Here is a 13,140-nt window from a genome sequence, read left to right on the forward strand (position 1 = left end):
TTTTTACTCTTGCTCCCACTCCCAAATAACACTGAGATTTCTCTTCAAACTTTAAGAAAGATTAAAAAAAAAATCACCACTAAATTTAATCCAAAAAACCTGAGTGTGATGAGAAGGGAGTTGACCATCCCCTTCAACTAAACTAACGTTGTCTTGGAGCCATGAAACTAGAAATACCCCATGAACACACTCATTTAGTGACCCAAAGCAAAAGACGATTATTTTTTAACCAGAAGTAACATTATTTTTTAAAATAAAATGTTTATATAAAACATACAATCACGTTACAACGTTTTGAATATGATGTACTCCCTTTTTTAAAATATACTTATTTAATTCAATACTATCTTTTATTTAAAATTCTTCGCTCTCTATTCACTCTGTACATCTTGGATTACTTATTCCTTTAATTAAAATAATTAATTAACACATTTATAAAACTGTCTGTTTCATACATTTAATATACTTATTTAATTCAATACTATATTTTATTTAAAATTCTCCACTCTCTATTCACTTTGTACATCTTGGATTACTTATTCCTTTAATTAAAATAATTAATTAACACATTTATAAAACTTTTTGTTTCATACATTTATCATACCTTCAGTTTTGATGAATTAACAATCACCATATATAACAATCAAATTAAAAAGTATACTCCGAATCAGGTAATAAGGCTGTGTGATCCCTTGGGGATTGAAGAGCCTTCTTAATTTTCGAGGGAATAACACGCTAATGATAGAGAAATGAAAATAACAATAATAATCATTTCACCTGTGATAGAACATGGAACATTACATATTTGTTTAACATTTTTTTGTAAGCTTAGTAGGATTATATTTTCATATATTGCTAACTTTTCACCTCTATTGAGGGATAGCACAAGATTTGAACCGAAGTCTTCAGGTTCAGTAAGACTTCATTTTCAGGGCCATTTCCAATTGAGCTACTCCAAATAGACAATTTACCTAACTTATTAGATAAGAAAATATATGAAATTGTTAATAATATTAATATTAAGAAAATGAGTCATTTCATTTCTGATTTGCAGGGGAGAGAAGAGCTGGATCAAGGGGAAACATCGTTCTTCAGATCCTTGCCATACTTCTAAGCATAGAAAGTATGTTTATTCCTTGTCAAAACTCCAGAATGGTCGCAAGTTGAAATAGTAATTTAAAGCTTGCCTAATGTTGTATTATTGTATTCTAGCATGTTTTAAATATGTTGGTTCACTCCTTGGATTGCAATAATAATCTTGAATCGAGAGTTCTCAAGGCTAAGGGTTTTGGCCATTGTCTGCATTATTGACATAATGTTATGATGAGAGAATCAAGGTTAAGCTTAGGCTTTGGGACTTGTATGTTGAGTTTCAGTGGAGAGTGAGTTGGGGTTGTTGAGGGCTATACATAATGTCAATTTCCTCTTTGTAGTTGGAGAGAAGACGTGGAGCAAGAGACAATATCATTCTTCACATCCTTTGTTAGCAAGTGAGATAAGTTTGTTAGTTAATTAATTGCAAAAATATGGTTGCATGTTGAAAGAATGTTGCAGTTTGTTAATTAATTGCAAAAACATAGTTGCAGGTTGAAAGCATGCAACCATAATGTATGTGAATGTAGATTAATGATAGAGAAATGAAAATAACAATAATAATCATTTTACTTGTGATATTACATGGAACATTGTATATTTGTTTAACATTTTTTTTGTAAGCTTAGTAGGACTATATCTTCATATATTGCCAACTTTTCACCTCTATCGAGGGATAGAACAAGATTTGAACCAAAGTCTTCGGGTTCAGTGAGACTTCATTTTCACAGCCATTGCCAAGTGAGCTACCACAAGCAGACAGTTTACCTAACCTATTAGATAAGAAAATATGTGAAATTGTTAATAATGAAATATTAAGAAAATGACAATAATGGTCATTTCATTTCTGATTTGTAGGGGAGAGGAGTTGGATCAAGGGGCAACATCGTCCTTCAGATCCTTGCCATACTTCTAAACATAGAAAGTATATTTATTCCTTGTAAAAATTCCAGAATGGTCGCAAGTTGAAATAGTAATTGAAAGCTTGCCTAATGTTGTATTATTGTATTCTAGTATGTTTTAAGTATTTTGGTTCACTCCTTGGATTGCAATAATAATCTTGAAACAGGAGTTCTCAATGCTAAGGGTTTTGGCCATTGTCTGCATTATTGACATAATGTTATGATGAGAGAATCAAGGTTAAGCTTAGTCTTTGGGACTTGTATGTTGAGTTTCAGTGGAGAGTGAGTTCGGGTTGTTGAGGACTATGCATAATGTCAATTTGAGAGGTCCTATGTTTTAATGGATGACATACATTTCAGCACGATTTTCCAAATGATTTATTTCTGGCAATAATTGACTTTGGATGGCAGGGGATTAATTCAGAAATACTTTATGGAATATCTAATGTATTTATATATGGAATATCATGTGCACGACCGACATATGAACATATCGAGCTATCTACCGGGGCATCCTTTTTTGAAGAAAAATCTCAAGAATTACTCCAACTTCCATCATATATTGTTAGTTGGAGAAGGGGACCTTTCTTTTTCTTTATCTCTGGGTAATGCATTTGGGTCTGCAGAAAACATGGTTTCCACCTCTCTTAACAGTAGAGGTCTCAAACGTTTCCTCCAATTTTTCTATATGTTTTTTTGTTGTGTTTATGATTGTAATTGTTTACGTTTTGTGTTATGCTTTAGTTTCTATATTTATGCCCTTGATGCAGAGAAGCTGCTACAGCTTTATAATTCATCCCATGAGACACTCTCAAAGTTGGAAAGGCTTGGATCACTAGTATTGCATGGCGTTGATGTAACCACAATGGAGAAGCACCATATCATAAGGAAGATGAAGTTCCATAGAATTGTCTACAACTTCCCTCATGTAGGATTTTGTGGATAGGAATACCATTCAACAATTATCAAGTAAGTTTTCTTTAGACCTTATATAATTTCCTGTTCCAACAACATTTATGAAAGTGATATAATCCTTCTGTTAAATCAAGGTATTTATTTTGTAAGTGGAGATTAGAGCATCTGACCACAAATGCATGGAAAAATATTATAGTTGGTCAAATTTGTTTTTCTGTACTTTGCAGCCAGCACCGCCACTTGTTGAAGATGTTTTTCAAAAATGCAAAGACTATGGTAAGCGAAATTGGAGAAATTCATGTTACTCACAAAGAAAAAGACCCATACAATAAGTGGGAGTTAGTGAAACAAGCAAAAGAATGTGGCTTTCTTTTGAAAGAGTCAGTTAACTTTACAAAAGAATATTATCCTGGCTACGTTTATAGAAGGGGAGCTCCACCCAAAGCTGGTGGAACATTCTTCTTGGGAGAGTGTCGAACTTATAAGTTTGTCCTATGGTAAAAGCATTCTGGAACAAGCTTTTTGTATAAGACATCTTCCTTTGTAGGATAGCATTGTTACATACTTTTTCTTATTTGAAATTTCCATTTTGCAGTCCAGACATTCTTTATGATGGAAATTTCTGTTCATTTCAAACACAAAATAAATAACACACAGAGAACAACGCTCTGGTTTTCTACGGGATCTTTATTATAAAACAATAATAAAAACTGTTACAGAATTTGTCTTCCTCGACTCAGAGGGATTTACAACAGGAACTTCAGTTCTGGAATATGATTCCACTATCTCATAAAATTATAAAAGTCCAGCACTGCTGTGCGTTGCAGAGAAGAAAAATAACTCTACTTGCTAATATTCTCTACGCTCTACTCGTCTCTGCTCTTGCATTTTATATTGAACAACACACAAATATCTTTCAATACGTGTTGCTTTTGCATACTTCCGTGAAAATAAAAAATAGTAAAATTTAAGATTTCACCTACATTTACCGACCCTAGTAAATATCATTAATTTCACGCCTCAAAATATCTTGCTGGAATTTAATGCATGGCTTATCACACCATCGCATCGCAGCAAGAGAAAGGATGTGCCACCGTCTCTATAACCTTTAAGTCATCCGATCTGCGATCGCATCGCAGATAATCAAAGGACACGGTAAAGGTTGACAAGAAGGGAAGTGCGATATGCGATCTGCGATCGCATCGCAGAGAAAAATCTGCAAGTTGAAATTACCATTCCAACACTCCCCCTTAATTTCAACTGCTGGGTTTTTTCTGCATACCCAAGCATTTCCTGAAATGATCAAAGCTTTTCTTTGCCAATGGTTTTGTCAGGATGTCAGCTAACTGTTCCTCTGTTCTGCAGTGCTGCAAAACAATCTCACCATTGTTAACCAATTCACGTATGAAGTGAAATTTGGTGTCTATATGCTTTGTTCTTTTATGAAAAGCAGAATTTTTAGACAATGCTATTGCTGAGCTATTGTCGCAGTAAATGGTTGTGCCCTTTTCCTGTTCATGACACAAATCTCTAAGAACTCTTCTTAGCCATACTGCTTGGCATGCTGCTGTTGTTGCTGCCACATATTCTGCCTCTGCTGTTGACAAAGCTACGACTGGTTTCTTCTTGGAAGCCCATGAGATGGCTCCCGATCCCATATGAAACACATATCCTGATGTGCTTTTCCTATCATCAACACTTCCATCCCAATCACTGTCAGTGTAACCTGTCAACATGAAACTTTCAGAAGAGGAGTATAAAATACCAAACCCCTTCGTTCCATTCACATACCTTAGAATCCTCTTGGCTGCCTCCCAATGAGTCTCTTTCGGTCTTTCCATAAATCTGGAGATTAAACTCACAGCGTGCATAATGTCTGGCCTAGTTGCAGTCAAGTACATAAGGCTGCCAACTATGCTCTTGTACAATTTTGGATCAAAATTTTTGCTGCTGTCTTCTTTGGTCAATTTCAACCCCATTACAGTTGGAGTCACCACTGCCTTGTGTAGGAATTTACAGGGTAAGTTCCACAGAAAGAATACCAAAAGGACACCGCTCACAACCAGATCTCAAATCAATACACCAGTATTTTTGACGTGGTTAAAACCCTCAGAGTGCAAGGAGGGAAACAGTCCACGGCCTGTCCCAACGTGGGTACTACAGGCAATTTATTAATCAAAGAATGAAAATTTACATAAGCTTCTCTCATGCACGGATTACCCGAACAATGACCCTCCATGCGCTTTAAATAGAACTCATGGACCAATCGGGTGTCAAGCCACGGATCAAGTGTCGGTAATACCGAGGTGAGAGTGAACCGTCGGATCACTACATATCGTGACCGTCGGATTGTAAGTTACAAAATGTACAACGGTAAAGAAACACACTTTACCTAACTCTAACCTAACTCTATACTAGACCAAGTTGAACTTAACTATATCCTATGTGTCGGAATATCCTAACATCCCCCCTTAAGAACAACTTGGGATAGGATTGAAGGATTTACAAATATGACACAATAGGAGAAGGAAGGAGGCACTAGAGCCTATCCCCCCTTAGTGACAACTTCCTGAACTCCAAGCATATATCGAAGTTTAGTGAACTTCGCCTCTGTGAGAGCCTTTGTGAAGATGTCTGCAACCTGATCATCTGTTGGACAATATTGCACTTCAAGAACATGGTCATGAATGAGCTTTCTGATGAAGTGCATGTGTAGTTCAATGTGTTTGCTGCGCTGATGCTGGACTGGATCTTTGCATAGCTGAATGGCACTTTGATTATCACACCAAAGTGTGGTTGGATGCTGCTGCTCAAAGCCAAACTCTGATAGGATCTGACGAAGCCACAAGGCTTCCTTACTAGCTTCCACGGCACCACGATACTCTGCTTCTGCTGACGAAAGAGAAATGGCAGCCTGTTTCTTACAAGCCCATGTAATAGGTCCTGAACCAAGAGTGAAGACATAACCGGCAGTAGACTTCCGATCATCAAGGTCACCAGCCCAATCAGAATCAGTGAAACCAACTAACAGAGGAGCTGCTTTGGCACTGTAATGAATCCCAAACTGTACTGTACCTCGAACATAACGAAGTATTCTTTTAGCTGCTTTCACGGGGGTTTTGCATAAAACGAGCAACAAGGCCAACAGCAAAGGAAAGATCAGGACGAGTATGGGTTAAATACAAGAGTTTTCCGACAAGTTGACGGTATAAGGTAGCATCAACTTCAGGAGAAGTACAAGAGACTGAAAGTTTGACTCCAGACTGAAAGGGAGAAGGGGCTGGCTTACAGTCTTCCATGTGAAAATGACGAAGAATATCACAAGCATACTTGGACTGGGAAAGGAAAATACCCTCTTGGGATTGCAAGACTTGAAGACCGAGAAAATAGTGTAAGTGTCCTAAGTCTGTCATTTCAAATTTCTTTTTAAGGCTGGACTTCACATGGTTTATAAGGTTGGGATCACTACCAGTAAGAATAAGATCATCAACATAAAGAACAAGGATGATAAGAGAGTTGCCCACTTTCTTGGTGTAGACAGTATTGTCAGAATGACACCTAGAAAAGCCAGATTCTAAAAGAAAGCTATCCATTTTGGCATACCAAGCCCGAGGAGCTTGCTTGAGGCCATAAAGGGATTTCTTAAGTCGACAAACGAGGCTGGAGTCTGTTTGTATGAAGCCAATGGGTTGTTCCATATAGATTTCTTCCTGCAAGTCCCCATGCAAGAAGGCAGATTTAACATCCATTTGATGGACTTCCCATTTTAAAGAGGCAGCAAGGGAAAGAACAAGGCGGATAGAGTTCATTTTGGCAACTGGAGAGAAGGTTTCAGTGTAGTCAATGCCTTCAACCTGTGAAAAGCCCTTAGCAACTAGACGAGCTTTATGTTTATCAACTTTCCCATCTGGTCCATACTTGGTTCTGTAAACCCATTTGCATCTAACAAGTTTGCGTCCCTTTGGTAGAGGAACAAGATCCCATGTATCATTTGTCATCAATGAATGATATTCTTCATTCATAGCTGCTTCCCAATGTGGATGGCCTGAAGCTTCTGCAAAAGTGTCAGGATCATGATTTACTGGAGCTTGAGCCAGTAAAGAAGAGGCTCTTTCAAACTGAGAACGTGTACGTCGCTGATCTGTAGGATCACCGGCAAGATCACCTGCTGCATCCCGAGTAGCACGGACCCATCTTGGAAGTTGAGGATCCTGAGAAGGTGGGGGAGGATTATCATCCTCGCTTTCATCATCTGAAGAAGAAATGTTTTCAAAGATAGAAGAGATAGGAAGAGGTGGCACATCCGCCGGACTAGGCTCGCAGGCCGATTTATTTTCATCAAATTTTACATCTCTTCTAATGATAACATTTTTGGACTTAAATGGAATAAGTCTATAACCTTTTACATCTTCAGAATATCCAACAAAAGTACATTTCTCACTCTTAGGTTCTAAAGCTTTATGCTTTTCATCTGGAATATGGGCCCATGCTTCACTTCCAAACACACGAAAGTGACTTACATCTGGTTTAATGGAACTCCAAGCTTCTTCTGGAGTGATATTCTCTAGAACCTTAGTAGGAGTGCGATTGATTATATAATTTGCACAATTAATTGCTTCGGCCCAAAAACTAAGACTGAGTCCTTTAGATTGCAGCATACAATTAGCCATTTCCTTTAAGGTGCGATTTTTCCTTTCAGCTACACCATTTTGTTGTGGAGTGTATGGAACAGTATGTTGCATTTGAATTCCATTTTCGGTGCAAAAGTTGATGAATGTGTTTTTAACATATTCTCCACCATTATCAGTTCTTAGCTTAAGAATTTGATGTCCAGATTGTTTTTCAACAAATGCTTTGAAGGCCAAAAAAGTGGTAAATACTTCGCTCTTGAGTTTTAAGAAGTATACCCAAGTGCGTCTGGAGAAATCATCAATGAAAGTTAAGAAGTACTTGCAGCCAGAGAATGAAGCAACAGGAAGAGGACCACATAAATCACTGTGCACAAGCTGTAAAGGGGCTGAGGCGTGCCAAGAGGCACGTTTGTCAAAACTGTCCCGATGATGTTTTCCGAGTACACATCCGGAACAAACACCATCTTTGCAAGATACCATAGGAAGACCTGTCACCATATTTTCTTTACATAGATGCTGAAGGGAGCGATAGTTTAAGTGACCAAACCGCTCATGCCAAAGTTTGCTCACTTCATCATTATGAGCAACAAATACTGAGGGAAGATGGGATGACCCAAAGTTGTGAAACTTATACAACCTTTTGGAATCATCAGCAAGACCAGTAGCTAGAATCTGTTTAGGATCTTTTAGATCCTTGATTACAACATCATGAGGTGAAAATTCAACAATTTTACCTTCACCTGAATGAGTTATCTGATAGACAGATAGAAGGTTGCAGGATAAGTTTGGAACACATAATACATCATTGAACTGACCATTGTCTAGATGAACAGTTCCAGTCCCTACAACATTAAGAGATCTATCATCACCAATATATATATTTTTGGTGTTACAATCATTTAAAGAAGAAAACATGGCTTGGTTTTTGGCCATGTGACAAGAGGCTCCAGAATCAATGAGCCACTCATGAGAATGAGAAGAAGAAGAAGATACATTTAATGCATAACCAGACTGAGATGATTGACGATGACATGCAGAAAGTGCCGTTCCGGAAGTTGAAGTTGAAGTAGGCTCCAGATGGATGTTATGTTTCTTCATTGCGGCTTCCAAGGCTTCCATCTTCTTAAAGCATTTAGATTCTAAGTGGCCATCTCGATTACAAAAGTTACAATGTCTATCAGTCTTCTTCCATTTGTTTTTATTGGTCTTATCATTTTGCTGAAATGATCTTTCATTTTGAGGCTGAGATGGTTTAGGACCATTCTTTTGAGGATATGACTTCTTAGGATTCTTTGAATTTGGTTGCTGCTGGGCGGCTAACGCTTTCGTGGAAGAGTTTCCAAGATTAAGAAGACCAAGGTGTAAGAGTTTTTCTTGTTCTCTTATTAAGGAATCACAAAAGGAGTCAAAGGAAGGGGCCTTGTAGTCTTGTCCTTGACAAATGAAAGCTTCCCTTGTAGAATGGAAAGTGGAAACAAATACAGAGTAGGCTGGTCCCAACTTAGTAAGGATGGAATAAATAAGGTTACCATCTTCTTTCTTAACTTTAACACCTTCCAAGAGATATCTAAGGGTCTTGAATTTGGACAAGAAATCTTCAATGCAAGAAAAATTATTAGGATCCAAAGTAAGCAGCTCATTTTCAAGTTGATGGGCTCTAATTTCATTTTTAATCCCAAAAACTTTAGCAAGTTTTTCTAATGCTTCATGAGGAGTCTCAAGTCTGCAATGTGGAATCTAAGATCAGGAGAAATAGACATCCCTATCAAACCACGTGCTTGATCTTGTCTATTTTCCCATTTTGCCGCCTTGTCTTCATCTTTGGTTTCTTCTCTTGGTCTGTGGCTATTCTGAAGAGACCTTTACTTCTAAGTAAATCTTCCATGTAGGCTACCCATTGGAAGTAGTTAGTGCTGTCAAGAATGACTTGGCATGGACTTTCCATTTTTTTTAAAAAAACTGAAGCTGAAGATGCTGAAAGTAAGTGTTCCAATGGATAGATCTCGAAAAAATAGGCGGTTTTAAAAAAAACGGCTCTGAAAAAGGCTTCCGGATGAAGAAGTTATGGCTTTTTGAAAAAAACTTGTTGACGTTGCCGGCAAAGTGCGCGAATGTGCGGGAATGAAAAATCCGCCCCCACAAAATGGAGACTTGAACCCAAGACCTCTACTCTCTTAAAATAGCTTTGAACCAATTGATCTATACAAAAAATTTGAGAGAGAGAGAGAGAGAGGGGGGGGGGGGGGGGGGGGCCTCGGTTTGCGTGCTTGCCTTGAGAAAGCTCTTTTTCCCTACAAAACACAAAACCCAACACGAATATGCAAAGAAAAACGAACCTTGCGGCTCGAAGTTAGCTTTAGCCAAAAAACTAGAAATTTTAAAAAAAAATCTCAAAGTTAGCTTTAGCCGAAAAACTAAATATTTTTCTCAATGTTTCTGATTTTCCGAGATCACACTAAGGTGCAGGGAAAAGAGCATACGCATGAGAAAAATCCTTCCTTTCTGTTTCTGATTTGCCCAGATCGCACAGAGTCGCAGGGCAAAGAGCATACGCAGAAATGAAAGGTATAGATCCGGTTAAAAAAAAAGGCTAAATAAACTGAGACCGAAATAAGCAGAGAGAAATTAACAGTAAACTGCAAAAAAAACACTGTATACCTCCCGATCTGAAAAATGACGCAGCTAGGGCTACCGGAAACCTTTTCGCGTGAAACGAAAGGGGTTCCTCACTGGAACAGATGCTCCGAACGCAACAGAGCAGTCCTCTCGGCCCGAAAGCAGTCAGAAACAACAGATCTAGGAAACGACAGCCGCATGCAGTTCTACCGGCTTCAGATTTGGATCACCAACGGACGCGGCCCTCAAATAGCTCTGATACCATGTAGGAATTTACAGGGTAAGTTCCACAGAAAGAATACCAAAAGGACACCGCTCACAACCAGATCTCAAATCAATACACCAGTATTTTTGACGTGGTTAAAACCCTCAGAGTGCAAGGAGGGAAACAGTCCACGGCCTGTCCCAACGTGGGTACTACAGGCAATTTATTAATCAAAGAATGAAAATTTACATAAGCTTCTCTCATGCACGGATTACCCGAACAATGACCCTCCATGCGCTTTAAATAGAACTCATGGACCAATCGGGTGTCAAGCCACGGATCAAGTGTCGGTAATACCGAGGTGAGAGTGAACCGTCGGATCACTACATATCGTGACCGTCGGATTGTAAGTTACAAAATGTACAACGGTAAAGAAACACACTTTACCTAACTCTAACCTAACTCTATGCTAGACCAAGTTGAACTTAACTATATCCTATGTGTCGGAATATCCTAACACCTTGCTGTTCTGCATGTTAAATCTCTTCAACACTGCTTCTACATATTTAGCTTGAGAAATGAAAACGCCATTTTCACTTTGGTCTACTTCAATTCCAAGAAAATATCTTAAGAAGCCCAAGTCAGTCATTTCAAATTCACTTTTCATGACTACTTTAAAATCAGCAATGAGAGAAGCATCATTGCTTGTAAAAATCAAATCATCTACATATAAAACAACGATAAGAATCTTACCGTCATTCTCCTTTATGTAGAGTGTGGGTTCACCATCACACTTGTCAAACCCATTCTCAATCAGGTAAGCATCTATTCTGCTGTACCATGCTCTTGGAGCTTGCTTCAGCCCATAAAGAGCCTTCTTCAGTTTACAGACTTTATGCTCTTGGCCTTCAACTTCATAGCCCGGAGGTTGATCAACATAAACCTCTTCTTTTAATACTCCATTCAGGAATGCAGATTTAACATCCATCTGATAAATCTTCCATTTGTGTTGTGCTGCGATAGACAACACTGTTCTGACTGTTTCCATCCTTGCTACTGGTGCAAAGGTTTCATCATAGTCTTTGCCATGATACCATGATGGAAATTTCTGTTCATTTCAAACACAAAATAAATAACACATAGAGAACAACGCTCTGGTTTTCTACAGGATCTTTATTATAAAACAATAATAAAAACTGTTACAGAATTTGTCTTCCTCGACTCAGAGGGATTTACAACAAGAACTTCAGTTCCGGAATATGATTCCACTATCTCATAAAATTATAAAAGTCCAGCACTGCTGTGCGTTGCAGAGAAGAAAAATAACTCTACTTGCTAATATTCTCTACGCTCTACTCGTCTCTGCTCTTGCATTTTATATTGAACAACACACAAATATCTTTCAATACGTGTTGCTTTTGCATACTTCCGTGAAAATAAAAAATAGTAAAATTTAAGATTTCACCTACATTTACCGACCCTAGTAAATATCATTAATTTCACGCCTCAAAATATCTTGCTGGAATTTAATGCATGGCTTATCACACCATCGCATCGCAGCAAGAGAAAGGATGTGCCACCGCCTCTATAACCTTTAAGTCATGCGATCTGCGATCGCATCGCAAATATTGCATCGCAGATAATCAAAGGACACGGTAAAGGTTGACAAGAAGGGAAGTGCGATATGCGATCTGCGATCGCATCGCAGAGAAAAAATCTGCAAGTTGAAATTACCATTCCAACACTTTACAAGTGCGAAATAATGGCCATACAAGCAATATTCCCAAACATTTCTTACAAAATCTCTGCAGAAAACTTTCAGATAGCTATTTTGGAATCGGAACTTCGAACGCAAGTGAGGATGTCAGGTGAAATGGCAAAGGCATATGCAGAGACTTCAGTTAACTACTTGAAGATGCTTGCAGACAAAGAATTTGCAAGGCAAAGGATTGACACCCTCGATCAAATTGCACAAGCTTGGAGAGTAAAAGCAATTGCTGAGCAATTAGATGTAGCTTTGGAGTTGAAAGAAATGCATTTAAGAGAAACGAGACAATCCTTGAGGAGGCTATTTTGGAACTTCAATCTGCAAGACAAGCCAAGAAAAACGCTGAAATAGACAAAGCCCATTTGGAAGCATGTTAAACCACTTGCAGGTAGTTTTAGTTGAGGAACTCAACGAAAAATATGAATTAAAGAGGCAGAGGGATGCGGCCCTTTTGAAAGAAGATGCAATTCTGAGAAAAGAGGCACGCCTTAAAGAAACTATTTTGGAGCTTGAATATGAAAGGCGAGCGAGGGACGATGCTGAAATAGAAAAAGCAGAATTAGAGACATCGTTAAACCACTTGAAGATGATTTTAATCAAGGAACTCAACAAAAATAACGAACTAACAAAGCAAAGGGATGAGGCCCTCTGTCAAAGCGAAGAAGCTGGCAGACTAAAAAGAAACACTGCTATACAAATGCAGAAAGGAATGATGCCCTCATTTGCGTCTTCTTCTGTGGCTTTTGCATTATTTTTATTTCATAAATGTAGAAATAAAATTAAAGCAGCCTCCAAGAATGAGCAATATTGTAGCAATGGCAATTATATAGTATAACCTGCTTTACATTCCTCTGTATATTATTGTGGAGCTAGTGTGCTTTTTTAGCATTTATAAGTTGCTCTATAATGACAAACTCTGGCCAAAGAGCTACTACAGTGAGTTATTTTTCAGGCATGTATGCTCTATGTAGCTTGGCCTCAGGGCTCCTTCTTGTTTGGGATTACTAATTC

This window comes from Pinus tabuliformis, chromosome 4_2 (genome assembly GCF_031772625.1).
Source record: "Pinus tabuliformis cultivar Carrire ecotype Pingquan chromosome 4_2, CPIR1, whole genome shotgun sequence".
Taxonomy (NCBI): Eukaryota; Viridiplantae; Streptophyta; class Pinopsida; order Pinales; family Pinaceae; genus Pinus; species Pinus tabuliformis.